The sequence below is a fragment of the Podarcis bocagei genome (assembly GCF_964188305.1).
Source record: "Podarcis bocagei genome assembly, chromosome: 4".
NCBI lineage: Eukaryota > Metazoa > Chordata > Lepidosauria > Squamata > Lacertidae > Podarcis > Podarcis bocagei.
In genome coordinates, this window is record NC_138128.1 from 36874861 (window position 1) to 36893703 (window position 18843).

Genomic DNA, 18843 nt, shown 5'->3' on the forward strand with positions numbered 1-18843 from the left:
ATGCACACTGTAATCCGAAGTTGGGACGCGGGTGGCCTAAACCACGGAGCCTAGGGCTTGCCGATTGGAAGGTTGGCGGTTCAAATCCCCGCGACGGGGTGAGCTCCCGTTACTTGGTCCCAGCTCCTGCCAACCTAGCAGTTCGAAAGCATGTCAAAGTGCAAGTAGATAAATAAGTACCACTCTGGCGGGAAGGTAAATGGCATTTCCATGCGCTGCTCTGGTTTCGCCAGAAGCGGCTTAGTCATGCTGGCCATATGACCTGGAAAAACTGTCTGCAGACAAACGCTGGCTCCCTTGACCAGTAAAGCGAGATGAGCGCCGCAACCCCAGAGTTGTCTGTGACTGGACTTAACTGTCAGGGGTCCTTTACCTTTTCCTTTTAAATCTGAAGTTACAACTGCCTGCTGTCAAAAGGTGTCTGTGGATGATGAGCAAAGAATGCAAGCTTAACTTGAAGTGAAAAATGGGGAAATGTTCTTTAGTACCTAATTAAGAGGCAATAACACTGCATAAGTGTTATCCTCCATGCAATCATTTGTTGTTGTTTTTTATAAAAATTTTATTGGATTTTCACAATTTATATAAATGCAATCATTTGGAGAAAGAGAACGGTGCTGTATTTGCTGACCCCACCCCTGCCATCATCTACACTGCTGGTTCCGCAGCTGTTCATGTATTGGGAGAAGGGCTGCAAGAGGGATCCTGCCCTATAAACTTTAGAATCTAAATCATGGGGGAAGCTTATATGTGTAGAAAAGTCTCCCTTCTTTTCCCAGCATATGGATGGCAGGGAGTGTAGAGGACCCGATCACAAAGATGATAATGGCCAAATATGGCTAATTTAAATGAGTGGGTAGACAAGAGCAAGAATCTCTGCATTCTCCCCCAAAGCAGTTTAACCATTTTTTGTTTCCATCAACCCTGTAAGTTTATTTCCAAAAGTCATCTCCACTGCTTTATGTTTACTTCTTCTTTGAAATGTTATGCAACAGTCAGATACATGAGACTTCTGGTTTATTGAGATATCTCTGTTTCTGGTACAATAATTACTATTCGACAGATAAGATATTTAAGCTGGCAGGTCTCATGTGTACTAAATATAGGAACAGCACATTCTTAAACAAAGTAAATACGGTAAGCCCGCAACTTAACATGCATTTAACCTGTGCACATTCAACTTTATGTGTGTGGCAATAACTAATTAATTCATTGTGGAGGGATGGTGTTCTGGGGAAAATGACATTGGCAATCCCCCTCACCATTGAACCCAATGGGTTTTAACTATATGTGATTTTGGCTTTTGACGTGATTCCCAGTACATAACTCCCACATAAGTTGTGAGCTTGCTGTATAGCAATAGCAAAACACATATTGGGTACCACCCAGAAGTCTAAGAAGAGGTTGCCATGCCCAGGGGCCCTGCTACTGATCTTATTCAAATTCTCAGTTGCACAAGGGTATACCTTCAGCAGTAATGAAGAAATAGGTTTAAAAGAGGAGGCATCCCAAAGCTATAGGGAGCCCTGGGGTCCCCTGGTGTGGGTTATGGAGGCATCAGACACTGGCCCTGACACTCCTCCAGGACCTAGTCACACAGAGCCTGTTGAGGTGGAACCCAACAAGGCAGAAATTCCTGGGCCAGAAGCCCCTACAGACGACCCTAATTCTTTCTCTCATTGACCTTGCAAGCTCATACTCACACATAGTAAAAGTGAGAAGACATAACCAAACAGTGCTGGAATGAAAAGCTTCAATCACAAGGTCTGCACTTTAAACATCTTATCCCCACCATGAGAGGATGGAGCTTCAGAAAGTTATCCAGGCTTTGATTACACACGTATCCAGGACCAGTCCATTTTTCTGCAGAAATAGAGTCATGTATAATCTGCTTTCATTTCCCAATTGCCATTTGTGCCTAATGCAGCACACAGAGCAATCTAGTGGGCAGTCTACTCTTCAACAGCAACACACTCAGATCATGATTACCATTCATTTAGCTCAGCAGATTACAAATGAAAAGTACAAATTATGGCATGCCATCTCTCTCTCTCCTATTTGAAAAGACCTCATTCTCTCTTGACTGAAAAAGGAGGGCATTCATGAGAAAGTTAGCTTTTTGACACTCTTTACCACCTCTAATATATACCTTGAGGGTTTGGAGGAGCAGGTGTTTTACAAACACAGCTGTATTTTTGGTAGGGTATGTTCTATTTTGGGACGCGGGTGGCGCTGTGGTCTAAACCACTGAGCCTCTTGGGCTTGCCGATTGAAAGGTCAGTGGTTCGAATCCCCATGACAGGGTGAGCTCCTGTTGCTCGGCCCCAGCTCCTGCCAACCTAGCAGTTTGAAAGCCCGCCCAAAAGTGCAAGTAGATTAATAGGTACCACGCCGGTGGGAAGGTAAACGGTGTTTCTGTGCGCTGCTCTGGTTTCGGTGTTCCGTAGCGCCAGAAACGGCTTAGTCATGCTGGCCACACGGAAAGCTGTCTGCGGACAAATGCCGGCTCCCTCAGCCTGTAAAGCGAGATGAGCGCTCAACCCCAGAGTCGTCTGCGACTAGACTTAACTGCCAGGGGCCCTTTAACCATTTTTTATGTTCTATCTGGGGGGTTATATCAGGGCTGGTCAACTGAGGCAAGGGTAAGTGACTGCTTCAGGTGGCAGGATGCATAGGGGCAGCATTTCTGACTTCCAAGGAATGCATTGCCTACTGCTGCTGCCACGGTGGCAGCAACTGCTGTGGCACACTCCTTGGAAGCCTGATGTGCCCTTGCCCAATGCCACATCCACAGCAGCTTCTTGGTGAATAGGAGGCTCTCCTGGTCTCCTCCCACCCCAGGGAGGACATGGTTTTGCACCCACCCAGCATGATTCAGAGTGGGCTGCTTTCCCTCCTGCAACCGGCTTTGCTTCTCACTTTAACCACCAGGTAAGGTTGATTGGATCCCCTCCTTGTTCCCAGTGTAGATCTTCACACACCCCTTCTTCCCTGTTTTTTTGGGGGGAGCCATTTTGTGGTTTTGTGCCACTTATATGTGTTCCAGTGCTCAGGTGAGCAATCACTTTGGGTTAGCAGTGCAGCCAGGAACTAACGCAACCGAACAGCAACAGCCTCTGTGATAAGGAGAGCTCCAAACTGGGCCTAATAAATCAAGAAAATAGCTGCTGCCATACATCAATTCCCAGGTTGTATATTACATGACTCACACAAGTGGGCCTCTTGCATGAGCTTCACGAAAGAGAAAATGAAGAGGGGAATGTAAGATGTGAATTGGCTGGTAGGACCAGTTCATGGGATCAGACACTGCCTGGCTTTCCTTTTGGGTAGAGTTTCCTGATTCAAGTATCTTTACAACAGCTCAAAGTGGATGGGCATTGCCATCAAATAGCGTGCACCCGCCACATCTTGTGATTGAGTAAGTGGGGCAGGGCCAATGTATTGCTCTGATTTTCCTTGTTTTCCTTGACAACAAGAGACTTGTTGTCTGGGCAGCCAGGACCTCCACACACACTGTCCAGGCTTGTGCCCCAAGTAGGTCACTTTGGTGCTGCCAATGCAATGGTTTGCCTTAACCCCTGGAGGTGCACTCCATTGTTTCTCATGACACTAAGCCAACATGCTTATGGAGATGCAGGCCTGGACTATTCAAGGAATAGCCTTGTTATGATGTGTGTTTGTGCATGGTGGGTGCATTCCCTGTGTATTTTGCTCCTTTCATTTTCCCAGATACATATATATATAGTATACCAGAAAAGCAAAGGAACCGACTGAGCTATTTTAATAAAATCAAACTCTCATTGCTGCAATAAATAATGAATGTCACAGTGGGGCTCATCAGCTACAGCTGTAGCTCTGTTTGCCGTTTCATTTTCTCTATTGATGTAGTATTGATGCTAATGCTATTTCCCGTTTACGGATCATGCCTGCACTGTTTTGGTAATCGGCAATTAGCAAAGTGTACCTCGTGTTCTCTGACTGCAACACGAATCACGTCCCTTTAATCTCCAGGGTGTAGCGACGGAATTATTGCTACTTCTAATGTGAATCATTGTTCCGTTTAAAATGAAAAAGCGCTACAGAGGGAACAATTGGTGTCGGGGCAAAACACTGATAAGTTCATTCCAAATGAATACTACTCATCCAACCTGGTTTGCTCTAGAGAGAAACTGTAGATAAAGGGCAAAATATAATCCCTGTTATCAAATGGTAATTATATTCACAAGTACCTGCCTGTTCTCGTTGTCAGCAATTACAGGACAATGCATAATATAGTAGAAGCAATATCACAGTCTCTAAAGGCACGAGAAATTCAACCTCCTGTTTCTTTGGGTGGAGATACAGGTGTGATGTTCTGCAACCTTTCTCTAGCTACAAAACATGACTGGACATCCACACTATTGATGGGGATATTAGGTGCTTTTGGAAGCAGGTAAAACATCAGGACACTGGTCCTCAAACTCTTTGCCCCATGGAGCACTTGAAAATTGCTGAGGATCTTGATGGACCACAATATTTTTTATGTATGTTGTAGCCATTTTAAAGCACTATGTAGATGCTGCATGTTTTTTAATTGCATGTCTACAGGCATGCTGTGGACCACCTGGATAAAACTTGTGGACCATCTGTGGTCTCCTGCATTAGAAGTAACAATATTAAGCGATAAAACCTGATGAATTAATACAGTTGGGCTGAGCAGCCAATTCTATCCAGGTTTGGCTTCAATGATACATAGATATAAGTCCACTCCATCCCATTCTGTCCTGTTGCTTCCAGTGCTGTACCATTCCATCTCACTGTATGCACATGAAGCATAGCAAAGAATGTGTGATGTGGATAGAAAAGAACAGATCTACTGTTAACCATTGTGAGAACATAAACTGTCCCTGTATAATCAAATATAAATTCGCAATAGCCTCTGGTGTTTCATTCCATCAGCTGGTGACCAATCATTATTAATAGTGATCCCCCCTTCTGTAATACCCTCTGAGAGCCCTGTAGATAGGTGGGGGAGAAATATAAATGGACTGAAAGTGCTGACTAGTGTGGCATTCCCTCCCCTTATAATGGCAAGGCACACTAAAGAGAAACAATCTGCCCACAGAATTCCTGGGAATTGTAATTTCTTAGGGCATTGAGAGTTGTTACAAGGTAAAGGTAAAGGTACCCCTGACCCTTAGGTCCAATCACGGACGACTCTGGGGTTGTGGTGCTCATCTCGCTTTACTGGCCGAGGGAGCCAGTGTTTGTCCGCAGACAGCTTCCGGGTCATGTGGCCAGCATGACTAAGCCACTTCTGGTGAACCAGAGCAGCACACGGAAACGCTGTTTACCTTCCCGCCAGAGTGGTACCTATTTATCTACTTGCACTTTGACGTGCTTTCGAACTGGCAGGAGCTGGGACTGAACAATGGGAGCTCACCCCATCGCAGGGATTTGAACTGCCAACGTTCCAATCGGCAAGCCCTAGGCTCAGTGGTTTAGACCGCAGCGCCACCCCCGTCCCACATTGAGAGTTGTTAGGAGATTCCTATTCCATTCACAGAGCTACAGTTCCCATATTTCCATGGGAAGGGGGATTGGTTCTTAAACCACTCTGGGAATCATAGCTTTATGAGGAATAAGAGGAAGAGGAATGCCTAATAATGCTCAGCATGCTTCACAAACTACAGCTCCCAGGATTTTGTTGCCTGGGGGGGGGGGGAGAGAGAGTCATAACTGCTAAAGTGGTATAATAGTGCTTTAAATGTTTGGTTTGGATGTGACCCAGACCAGTGATGGGACTTTTTGTTCTAACAGGCAGAAGCAACATCATCCTGCCTTGTCTCCTGGGCTGCCTGGCTCATTACACAACAAGAGCAAGGGAGATGACAAGTATGTGAAAGGAGGGGCTTCAGTATGAACATGCCCTGCTGAAATATGGCAGTCCCAATTTAAACTAGGCACGTGGGGCCTTCTGGGAAATGATCTATAATGAGTTAAAAAAGGTGTTTAAGTACACCTTCCCTAAGAAACCGGAGGCATTCCTCTTGGGCATTGTCGGCCAAAAGGTGCTAAAGAAGGATAGAACGTTTTTTATGTATGCTACTACAGCAGCAAGAATCCTTATCGCTAAGTATTGGAAGACTCAAGATTTGCCCACACTGGAAGAGTGGCAGACGCAACTGATGAACTACATGGAGTTAGCTGAGATGACTGCCAGGATCCGAGACTTGGGAGAAGAAGCAATGGAGGAGGACTGGAAAAAATTTAAGGACTACTTGCAAAAATTTTATAAGTTATATGAACTATAGGATTTCGCATGACTTCGAATGCTAGCCCCAGTAACGAGAGTGGAATATACATGAAATTAGATAATATTAATGAAAGAATCAATGTTTAAATGGTCAAAAAGGACAATATGTTTGCTTATAGAGTAAATGGAAAATAAGGAATTTAAACTTAAATAGTAATTGAGAGTATAAAAGAAACACATGAAACAAGGCTATAATTTGCTGATAAATTTATTGTTAATAATGCTCTGTGCGGGGGACGTGGGGAAGTTTGTTGGAAAGTTGAAATAAGTTGTTGAAATGGTTGGTTTTTTCTTTCTTTTTCTTTTTCTCTTTCTTTTTTCTCTTCTCTTTTCTTCTTTTTCTTTCTTTCCTTCTTTCCCTTTTTTTTTTTCCTTTCTCTTTGTTGGTTCAATACTGTGTATCTTTATCTGGAAAAAATGTAATAAAAATTATTTTAAAAAAAAAATAAACTAGGCACGTGGGAGCTACATTGGGCCTTGCAGCTCACCTGTACCACTGTCATGCTATTCTTGGTAATATCATTTTGTTGTTGTTTAGTTGTTTAGTCGTGTCCGACTCTTCGTGACCCCATGGACCAGAGCATGCCAGGCACTCCTGTCTTCCACTGCCTCCCGCAGTTTGGTCAAACTCATGCTGGTAGCTTCGAGAACACTGTCCAACCATCTCGTCCTCTGTCATCCCCTTCTCCTTGTGCCCTCCATCTTTCCCAACATCAGGGTCTTTTCCAGGGAGTCTTCTCTTCTCATGAGGTGGTCAAAGTATTGGAGCCTCAGCTTCAGGATCTGTCCTTCCAGTGAGCACTCAGGGCTGATTTCCTTAAGAATGGATAGGTTTGATCTTCTTGCAGTCCATGGGACTCTCAAGAGTCTCCTCCAGCACCATAATTCAAAAGCATCAATTCTTCGGCGATCAGCCTTCTTTATGGTCCAGCTTTCACTTCCATACATCACTAGTGGGGAAACCATAGCTTTAACTATACGGACCTTTGTTGGCAAGGTGATGTCTCTACTTTTTTAAGATGCTGCCTAGGTTTGTCATTGCTTTTCTCCCAAGAAGCAGGCGTCTTTTAATTTCGTGGCTGCTGTCACCATCTGCAGTGATCATGGAGCCCAAGAAAGTAAAATCTCTCACTGCCTCCATTTCTTCCCCTTCTATTTGCCAGGAGGTGATGGGACCAGTGGCCATGATCTTCGTTTTATTGATGTTGAGCTTCAGACCATATTTTGCACTCTCCTCTTTCACCCTCAATAAAAGGTTCTTTAATTCCTCCTCACTTTCTGCCACCAAGGTTGTGTCATCTGCATATCTGAGATTGTTGATATTTCTTCCAGCGATCTTAATTCCGGCTTGGGATTCATCCAGCCCAGCCTTTCGCATGATGAATTCTGCATATAAGTTAAATAAGCAGGGAGACAATATACAGCCTTGCCGTACTCCTTTCCCAATTTTGAATCAATCAGTTGTTCCATATCCAGTTCTAACTGTAGCTTCTTGTCCCACATGGAGATTTCTCAGGAGACAGATGAGGTGATCAGGCACTCCCATTTCTTTAAGAACTTGCCGTAGTTTGCTGTGGTCGACACAGTCAAAGGCTTTTGCATAGTCAATGAAGCAGAAGTAGATGTCTTTCTGGAACTCTCTAGCTTTCTCCATAATCCAGTGCATGTTTGCAATTTGGTCTCTGGTTCCTCTGCCTCTTCTAATATCATTACTGTAGTCTCAAACAAAAACATCCCCTAATTGTGAGAAAGAGGGTTCACAAATTCAGAGCAGGGCTCCCATGGACTCTAAGAAGGACTTTCCTTAGTAGTAAATGGTGCTATTTCCTGTAAGTGGTTATGGGATCTGACTACTTCTCTCTTCATCACATTGTGAGTTTCCAAGCTCCCCTTGGGAGCACCTGAGGGGGCAGGGAATCTCACAGTGCAGCTATGTTGCATCATGCAGATTGTGTTGCCATGGGACACAGTGGAGGCTGCTAAGTTGGGATGCTTGTTGTAAGGATGGGGTTGAAAGGGCCAAATATCTTTTTTAAAAAGAAAGCCCAGATTTCAGTTGAGAAAGAAGCTTGATTCTACAACACTGTACTGTTCCAACATGCCACCTCAACCTTGGAGTGTGCTAAGGGTAATGCACAATTGTCATATGGACTCAGCTAAATTGGTAAAGAAAATGTGTTGTATATGTGTTGTATATGCATTATAACACTGTGGCACCAAATGGCGCTGTGGAGTTCTGTTTTTGCCAACACAATTTCTCATACAAAATTTACAACACATTTGACTGAAACACTTATTTGGTGTATAGATCCGTGGTTCCCAACATGGGGCACACGCCCCACAGCGGGGCAATTTGATTTTTAAGGGGGGACAATTCGAGAATGAGTTATTAACAGTGCATGGCCTTTTAGGCTTCCTCCACATGAACAGGAGTTCACTTTTTGAATATTAAGAATTATACAGTGGTACCTCGGGTTACGAACATGGGTGGCGCTGTGGGTTAAACCACAGAGTCTAGGACTTGCCGATCAGAAGGTCGGCGATTCGAATCCCCACGACGGGGTGAGCTCCAAGCACGTCAAAGTGCAAGTAGATACATAGGTACCACTCCGGCGGGGAGGTAAACGGCGTTTCCGTGTGTTGCTCTGGTTCTCCAGAAGCAGCTTAGTCATGCTGGCCACATGACCCGAAAGCTGTACGCTGGCTCCCTCGGCCATTAAAGCGAGATAAGCGCCGCAACCTCAGAGTCGGTCACGACTGGACCTAATGGTCAGGGGTCCCTTTACCTTTACCTTTACCTTTACCTTTACCTCGGGTTAAGAACTTAATTCGTTCTGGAGGTCTGTTCTTAACCTGAAACTGTTCTTAACCTGAAGCACTACTTTAGCTAATGGGGCCTCCTGCTGCTGCCGCGCTGCCGGAGCACAATTTCTGTTCTCTTTTTTTTAAAAAAAAAAAATTTATTGGGTTTTCCGCTTTTATAAAAACAATACAGACACAAAAATAACACAAGACACAAACATGTATAAATTCAGCAGATCCTCGTTTCATAACCTTGTTCCCTGACTTCCCCCCACCCCCCCTCGTGCATCCCAATTCCCAAGATTATATCGGCAAGTTGGTATTTCTCCTCTTAACCATCTTATTCATTTTATTACCTCTTTTCTAATAAAAAAAAAATTGATTTTCCTAAGTTGGACTTAAGTTCTCTTCCATCGATTTTTCATTTTATCTTAATTAAAAGTCATATTAACCAAACCTAAAAGTCTTAAGAGTTTTTAAGAATCTCCTCTTCCCTCCCTCCCATCCCCGGTTTTTGTCCCTTCCCAATAAAAATCCAAAGTCAAGATTCTCAGCCTGGGTTCCTCACGTCCGAGGCTTTCAAGTCTCTTTCAGTCCCTCTCCGCCGGTCTTGTTGGTAGTCCTTTATGTCAGTCGTCGAGTCTGGAAAAAGATCTTTCACCATCAAAGTATATTCTCTTCCCACAAGGAGATTTGAAAGCAACTGCTGGAGAATTTCCACAAAGCCTGTATCTTCAAAATCAAAGTCCAAACGGAGGCCCCAATCATATTTCTTTATTTTAAGTTCCTGTATTCCATATTGTCCCAGAACCTCCTCCTTCTTCTTCTGCATCTTTCGCAGACTTGTGGTAGATATGTTCCCAGAGTCTCCTTGCTTGTGTTCCACAGATGTGAGCTTTTGGTTGTTGCTTCCCAAGGTTACTTTCTCTTTTTCTTGTTTAGTCTCTTCCACCTCTGTAGACATTGTTTCCCATTCAGCTGTGGATTCTTTCTCATTCAGGTCCTCAATACAAACAGCAGAGTTGCCTGTTCCCAAGGTCATAGTCATAAGTTGTTTATTCATGGCTAAGCTCTGCTCTTGTAAGATTCCCACCAATTGAAACATCCTTTCGATTTCCACTAGTAACTTTCCATCCACAGCCATTGTATCCATTGTAGTTTCACAGAATTCCCCCTAGGGGGAATCTGGTTACTTATTAGTCTTTTCTCCAACAGTCCTTTAACTTATTATTATTACTTTGTTTCCAACAGTTTTGGCTCAATTATAACTCGTCTTAATCCAGAGGGATCTTAGATAGTGATTTTTCCACTTTAAACTGCCCGTTTGGCAGCTTTGACAGCTGTCAAACTCCGCAGCTCTTACACAGGCACAAAGGCAGGACGTTCCCGAGCCCGGGAGGGGGGGTTGTTTAAAACAAAAAGAGGGTCTCCAAAACTCCACTCTCCAGCACAAAATTTCCTTTAGCTAAATCTTGAAAGTTAGTGTCCTTTTTAACTCACCCCACCAAGGGTAGGCTCTCCAGCTTAGCGCTTATGTCGTTGCTTAGATCGTCTGCAAGGGGGGAGTGCGGACTTCCTTTTAGCACACCCCCCGGTCGTCTCCAATTCAGGGTAAAATTTTTAAAGTCCCAATCCGTCTTACTCACGGGTAATTCTTTCAGTCCAGATTTTCAAGGAAGAAAGTCAGCGCTCTCTGGTCATGGCTCGCGGCTTCGCTCCACCGAGGTAGCGGTCGACTCTCAGTGCCACGCCACCCCCGTATCCTCTCCGCAGCCTTTAAAAAGGCTCTTCGTGGATCAGGGGGGGGCGCTTAAGGCACCCGCCGAGTCTTCAGTCCGCAGGCTTCCGCGCCTGCGGTTTTTAAGGGTCCCCGCGTCGCCGGCGCGGCAAAGACCCGTCCTCAGTAGAGCCGATTCCCTCCGCAGCTCGGAGGGAATCCGCCATTTCCAGATCGCGTCAACCCGGAAGTCTCCACAATTTCTGTTCTCATCCTGAAGCAAAGTTCTTAACCCGAGGTACTATTTCTGGGTTAGTGGAGTCTGTAACCTGAAGCGTCTGTAACCTGAAGCGTATGTAACCCAAGGTACCACTGTATGTCACTGGGGGGTGTCAGGATTTTAGGGATGCTTAGGTGGGGCATGGCCAAAAAAAGGTTGGGAACCATTGGTTCCAAAGCCTATCTTAACTATCCAATGACACTTTCTAGGCAGGAGATCTTACCTCCTTGTTGCCCAAATAACATGGATCCCTGTCGGCAATGCAGCACAAGTTCCTCAGAGGGACTTCTCTGCCCATTGTTTCCTGATCTGCAACAGGCTGTAACATATTGCATTAACGTCCCTTCTGTTTTGTTTCGTTTTTATCATGAACATTCATAATTTATTTGCCAACAGTTTGTGTGTTCCCTGATGGGCTGCAGACATCTCTCTCATGTGCTTCCAGTTATGGGACGGAGCCCAGGACAAGCAGTAGAGCGTTCTACATTCTACCGTGAATGTCCAGGGAAGACCTACCCTAGAGAGCCACTGCTAGCCAGTCTACGGAAGCGGCTGGGACAATAATCTGACTTAGTACAAGGCAGCTTCATATAGGATGTTATGCATGCAAATCCCAGCCACCAGCTGTGAAAAAAAGGTGTGCCACTGCCTTAAAGAGTGACGCAATGCCATATGTACATTCCTTTGGCTCCTTGTGGAGAGATGCTGTGGCTTGGCCTCATGACTGAAATGAGCCTTTGAGGCACCATCTGTTATTGAATATACCGTTCAAAAGGGAACATGCGCTTAATAACATGGAAAAGTAGTTGCATAATAGCCAGTCTCGCTCGGTTCTGGACAGCAGGAGCAAAATAGCATGTTCTAGCTTAGACTTAGCTACTGAACAGAAATGGCATGCCATTCGGTGCTTTTAAAGACTTATAGTTAACAACAACAAAAACAAAAACAGCAACCATTAAATCAAGATCATAAAGTTTTACAAATTGTTTTCAGCTGGATCTTGCTGTGCTTTTTATACTAATTGAAATTAATGGGACTCCTTCCTCCAGGCACATTCTTTAATTACAGGGCTGGGCCCAAGACGTTTTGTTGCCTGAGGTAAAGCATCAAAAGCCCTCACCCTAGTTGAAGGTATGCAGTTCTCAAGGCCAGACGAGCTATGTTGGCACCTGAGGCAGAAAATCTCACAAACACTTCTCCCCCTCCCTGGTGATTGAAATACAATAACAAACTAAATGGTTAGCATATTAAATAACTTTAAAATATCAGAAGCGTGGTCCACAGTAACTCAAGAGCAGGGTTTTCAGTGTGGCTGCCCCATTCTGTGGAACAACATCCCTGTTGATATAGGACAGGCTCCTGCTATCTGCACTTTCCAGAAACAACTTGAAGACATGTTGGTTTTGATAAGCTTTTCCAGCATGATGAAAAGGTCTCTGCCTGAGGTATAAAAACCAATACAGTGGTACCTCGGGTTACATACGCTTCAGGTTACAGACTCCGCAAACCCAGAAATCGTGCTTCAGGTTAAGAACTTTGCTTCAGGATGAGAACAGAAATCGTGCTCCAGCGGCGCAACAGCAGCAGGAGGCCCCATTAGCTAAAGTGGTGCTTCAGGTTAAGAACAGTTTCAGGTTAAGAACAGACCTCCGGAACGAATTAAGTACTTAACCTGAGGTACCACTGTACAAAATAAATACCTGTCTTAAGTTAATTTTTTGTACTGTTTTAAAAATGATTTTTCACTGTTTAATACTACGTTTGTAAATCATGTGGTACGTGTAAAAGGTGCTTCATGCATTTAAGATTCAGTTATTCAGAAAGAACTTCCAAGAGCAATAAGTGGATAACAGACCCAGTGCATATCTGAGCAGGCTTTGCGTTGATTAGTCATCTAAACGTGCTTGAACAGGGCTTAAGAAACAAAGGCATTCCTACAAAGATGTGGATCATGACCTTCTTCCCACTCTCTATTGGTTGCACCTGTATCCAGACAAGTGCCTTGTGGGAGCCTGGTCAGATTGTGAGGGTAACAGACTGGAACTTTGGAACAAGGTGCTAATATCACTGTGTTAAAAAAAAGAATATTATGATTGTACAAAGACAAAAGGAAATTGATTTGCACAGCCAACCTAAACCTACAGTGACAACTGATGTGGTGAATACTGACCTTTTTTGGGGGGTGGGGGGAGAATCTCTGCAACACTCATTCCATCTGAAGCTTACTTAACTGCTGTGCCTTAGAATGTGCCCAAATAGAATTAGAGACTCTAGTTGGGGCACACAATTTTTCTCCAGTGTTTCATTCTGACTTTATTGCTTGCTTTGGTTTTATTTTCTGACAGGCCTTTTAAAAAAATGATCTAAACACAAGCACCATTAAAAGAAATAAATTTCAGTAGCTATAAAACAAGCTTGCATTTTTAATCGCAGCAGCTTAAATGCTGTTACCAGGACATAATTATAAACAATCCATATGCTAAAGGCAGTTTATGTAAACTAAGGCTCATATATATTAACTTAATCAGCTAGATGTAGATCTTGAAACTAAGCAAACTTACCTGGGAAGCACTGAAGCTTGTTTAAGGTCAGAGCATTAGATTTTATTTACAGCATTTTCCAAAAACACATCATTAAATGTAAAAAGACAACCATGCCTGGCATTTAAGTTACTAATGTCCCCAGACTTCCCTAATGTCAATTTCCCTCCTCCCCTTTGCAAGGAAGGTTAGGGAGAAGTGGGGGGGGGGGAGAGATTTCAAGGAATGAATTATCAGGCAAAGATTTGAAAATAAATCTGCTAATATCATCATGTTGTTATATGTTGCTAGCTATACTTTTTCCAATGGTGCACGCGCGCACACACACACACATATACATATACAGTGGTACCTCTAGATACGAACAAGATCCGTTCCGGAGCCCCGTTCCCATCTAAAAGCAAACGTAACTAGTGACGGCACGTCTGCGCACACGCGCGTTGCTTTTGCCACTTCCGCTCATGTGCATGACGTCATTTTGAATGTCTGCGCATGCGCATGCACAAGCAGCGAAACCCGGAAGTAACGTGCTCCGTTACTTCCAGGTTGCCGCGGAGCACAACTCGAATGCACTCAACCCAAAGCACATTCAACTTGAGGTATGACTGTGTGTGTGTGTGTGTGTGTGTGTGTGTGTGTGTATACATATACAGTAGTACCTCGGGTTAAGTACTTAATTCGTTCCGGAGGTCCGTACTTAACCTGAAACTGTTCTTAACCTGAAGCACCACTTTAGCTAATGGGGCCTCCCGCTGCTGCTGCGACGCCGGAGAACAATTTCTGTTCTCATTCTGAAGCAAAGTTCTTAACCTGAAATACTATTTCTGGGTTAGCGGAGTGTGTAACCTGAAGTGTATGTAACCTGAAGCGTATGTAACCCGAGGTACCACTGTATATATATATATGAATGTTCAAGTAATATGTTGTGCCCCAGAGCTCAATACTCTGTAAGGAATGTGTTGGTTCCATCATCTGTTTCACTTTTACATATGTTAAATGAGCTAAGGTCAATGATAATATTTATCTTTTGGTCATATTTCAGTAGTAGAACATCTGCCTTGCATGCAGAAGGGCCCGAGTTCAGTCCCTAGCAGCTCCATGTATGGCCGGGAGAGACTCCTGTCAGAAGTTCTGGAAAGGTCCTGTCAGCCAGTGTTGAAAATACTGAGCTAAATGGACCAGTGGTCTGACTCAGTATAAGGCAGCTTCCCCCTTTCCTGATTTGTCTATTTAATGTGGAACACAAGTCCTCTGGGCTATGCCACATTTATGTTCTTTAAAGTAACTAGCACATTTGTGACAGTATACAGCATAACACATTTTTGTACTTGGTACATAGGTAAAGGTAAAGGGACCCCTGACCATTAGGTCCAGTCGTGACCAACTCTGGGGTTGCGGTGCTCATCTCGCTTTATTGGCCGAGGGAGCCGGCGTTTGTCCGCAGACAGCTTCCGGGTCATGTGGCCAGCATGACTAAGCCATTTCTGGCAAACCAGAGCAGCGCACGGAAACGCCGTTTACCTTCCCACCAGAGCGGTACCTATTTATCTACTTGCACTTTGACGTGCTTTTGAACTGCTAGGTTGGCAGGAGCAGGGACTGAGCAATGGGAGCTCACCCCGTCGCAGGGATTCGAACCACCAACCTTCTGATCGGCAAGTCCTAGGCTCTGTGGTTTAACCCATAGCGCCACCCGCGTATCCTTTACCTGCCTCCCCAGAAGCCCCATTGACTTCAATGGGAATTACACCCAGTTAAGTGTATAAGATTGCAGCCTTAATTTCCTCACTTCCTCTTTTTACCTCTGCCTTTTCTTGCTTATTGTTTTTTAAAGGAATTACAAGCAAACCTTTGCTTTCAATTACACATGGCTTCAAGGAACATTCAAAGTTATTCAGAGCATCTCAAACCTGGTTAAAAGGAGTCACATCTCTGATCGTGTAATACAGACTTCCTGCAAAGTCTGGGAATTTTCTCATGGGTATCAAAAGCAAACCCAAAATAACTCCCCCCATCTGTTTTAATTTTGCAGACTCCCTTCAGAACTGTGAACTAAATTGTCCTTTCAGCGTTACCTAGGGTAAATCTAGGAATATTTCCTACAAGCTTGTGGCAGAGACATGTCAGTGCAATTTGGCTTGATGGTAAATGGTAAAAACTTTCTGGCCAAGGAAAAAAGTGCTTAATTGTAGCAAGTAATCTCCTAGCAAATTAACCTAGATTCAAAGTGACGTTCCTGGCATCTGTTATTCTGCAGCAGGGGAAGGAATTTCTAGAGAAAAGGAGGAAAATAAAAATAAACGACTAAAGGAAAAGATATATATGCCCCTGAGAAGACAACAGATGACTAATGCCCTTGTCTGACATTGCAAATTTGCTTCTATGAGTTCTTCAGAAAGAAAATCACTAACACCACAAGGTCCAAATGTCACATACTTCCTGTGATTGTGACATGTTGCAACTTCTACCCACAAAAATCTTAATTTTACTATAATGTTAGCAATTGGACACTCTGATAACACGTTTTCAAATTTATTTAGCACTACTAGAAGCTGGGGAGGACGCGGGTGGCGCTGTGGGTTAAATCACTGTGTCGGTTGGGCTTGCTGATCGAAAGGTCGGCGGTTTGAATCCCCACGATGGGGTGAGTGCCCGTTGCTCAGTCCCTGCTCCTGCCAACCTAGCAGTTCGAAAGCACGCCCCAAAAGTGCAAGTAGATAAATAGGTACTGCTCCGGCGGGAAGGTAAACTGCATTTCCGTGCGCTGCTCTGGTTTCGCCAGAAGCGGCTTAGTCATGCTGGCCACATGACCTGGAAAAACCGTCTGCGGAAGCGGACAAACACCGGCTCCCTCGGCCTGTAAAGCGAGATTAGCGCTACAACCCCAGAGTCGTTTGCGACCAGACTTAATTGTCAGGGGTCCCTTTACCTTTACCTTACTAGAAGGTGGAGGAGGCAGGTGAAGCATTTTACAAACATTGACTGCTACTGCAAGGAGTAGTTCATGATGCCTGTAGAGCCATCACTGCTACATTTGATAAAAGGCGCTCTCATTTTTACGTATGTATTACATTTATATATTCCCAAAGTGGTAAAGATGGTGTACATGGTTCTTCCTGTCCTCATTTTATCCTCACAACAACCCAGTGTGGTCAGTTGGGCTGAGAGATGGTGACTGGTCCAAGTTTGTCCACTGAGCTTCATGGCTGAGTGGGGATTAGACTCTATCCACAAGACCCCACTGGCTATACAGGAAACTGTAATCTGGATTGGATTTCCATAGTAGGAAAAAATGTTCAATATAAGAAGTGGAAACATTAGTCATTTTATGCCATTTTCCTCACTGAGAAGCATAGGTGTTTCTGTACATTTCCCTCCCTGCTGTTACTGAGTTATTACGAGTTAACCGTTGGAAATGTCAGCGAGTAGTGGCTGCGGCTGCGTAGCTTTTCCGTCAGGGGATGCATAGGTGAGAAAGTCTGTTATGCAGAGATTAAAGAGAGAAATATTTCCTGCAAATACAGAGCAGCTGATATTGGCTGCACCATCCCCCAGGGAAGTTTTCAGGAAGCGCAGAGCTGGAAGACTGGGCCAGCTGACTTGGAAACACAAATTCCCTCTCCCTCTCTCCGAGAGTAGCTTCACACATTGCACTTCCTTACATGGAACGCACTTCCATGGAAGCAGCAACCCTACAGTACAATCTCCACACGTAGATCACCACCGCCCATGACCCCATTTCCATACCACAAAATACACTCCACCATAGCTATTGTACATGATTAGCTGCATGCGAATTGCAGGTTATCATTACACAGAAGTAACTGTATATTAGAACAGTACAAAGCAGTGATCAATGGATAGTGGCAATGATGCAGAAGACAAAGAAGCATGATTCCAAATTAACACACACACACCCTCCTTAAAGCAATACTATAAGAAATCAGGGCCAAAACATAGTACAGTGGTACCTCGGTTAAGAACTTAATTCATTCTGGAGGTCCGTTCTTAACCTGAAACTGTTCTTAACCTGAGGTACCACTTTAGCTAATGGGGCCTCCCACTGCCGCTGCGTCACCACCACGCGATTTCTGTTCTCATCCTGAAGCAAAGTTCTTAACCCGAGGTACTATTTCTGGGTTAGCGGAGTCTGTAACCTGAAACGTCTATAACCTGAAGCGTCTGTAACCCGAGGAACCACTGTACACATTATTTCAGTTGTTTAGGAAAAAAGCACTGTAGAAAGACTGAAACTAAATACTGTATTGGCCCGAATATAAGATGCACCCACAAATAAGCTGCACCTTATAATAATAAGGTGTCAAGGCTTATTTGCAGGTGTGGTTCATCTCCCACCTCTACCGTCCTGAACGGAGGCTTTGCCGGCAGCCTCCCCCCCTTCCCCCTTTGTTTTGACAGTTCAGGGGAGGCTTGGGAGTCACACACGGGTAGCGTGCCATTGCCCGCACTCCCAGGCTGCTTCCTTGGGGGGGGGAGCCACACCACTTTGCCGGCAGCCTCCCCCCCTCCTTGACAGCTCGGGGGAGGCTTGGGAGTCGCGGGTGGGCGGTGGGCCGTTGTCCCGCACCCCCAATGCCCTCCTGGGCACCTGTTTCATCAGTGATATCGTAAGGTCACGAATATAAGCCACAATTTAACTTTCCACAATCAGAATTGGGGGGGGGTGGCTTATATTCGGTCCAATACAGTAACTGGACAGTACCTCCATTTTGCCTTGCCAGGGGTAATCAGGATTGGGGCCGTGCATAAAGAAGGGATTAAACCCATATCCCCAACTGCGCAGGTCCTGTAAAAGTCACATCCATGCACACCCTGAGTTGCTGTTTCCCTGGGAGAGAGGCTACAACTGGCCCCAAATGACAGCTTTACTTCCTAGGGGAAGAGGTGATTTCCATTGAGTCCACATTGTGTGGAGAAATGGTTAGAATCCATCCCTCTCTGTGTATCATGACTATGATCTTGAATACATGCCCCTTCCCACCATGGCTACAATTGAGGGAGAAAAACATATACCTGGAATACATTCAATTTCATTTTGTCTAGCCAGGCGTTCAGTCTTCCCTGACCAGAGGTAAAATGCTATGGCATGCAGAATACCCCAAGTTCAGTCTGTAGGAATAACGAGGAAGACAGGAGGTTGGATTCAAGTGAGCTGTTCAGGAGCAAGCTGGCAAGCATGCTCCAAGCA

General features: G+C 44.6%; 2 protein-coding genes across 4 annotated transcripts in view; one reads left to right on the plus strand and one right to left on the minus strand.

Annotated features, from left to right (window-relative positions):
- LOC308586222 (glypican-5-like) overlaps window positions 1-18843 on the plus strand; it is a 421981-nt gene that overhangs the window by 369541 nt on the left and 33597 nt on the right. The gene's annotated exons all lie outside the window — the stretch shown is intronic.
- The window catches only part of LOC308586287 (uncharacterized protein), a 181184-nt gene that overhangs the window by 2379 nt on the left and 159962 nt on the right, over window positions 1-18843 (minus strand). The gene's annotated exons all lie outside the window — the stretch shown is intronic.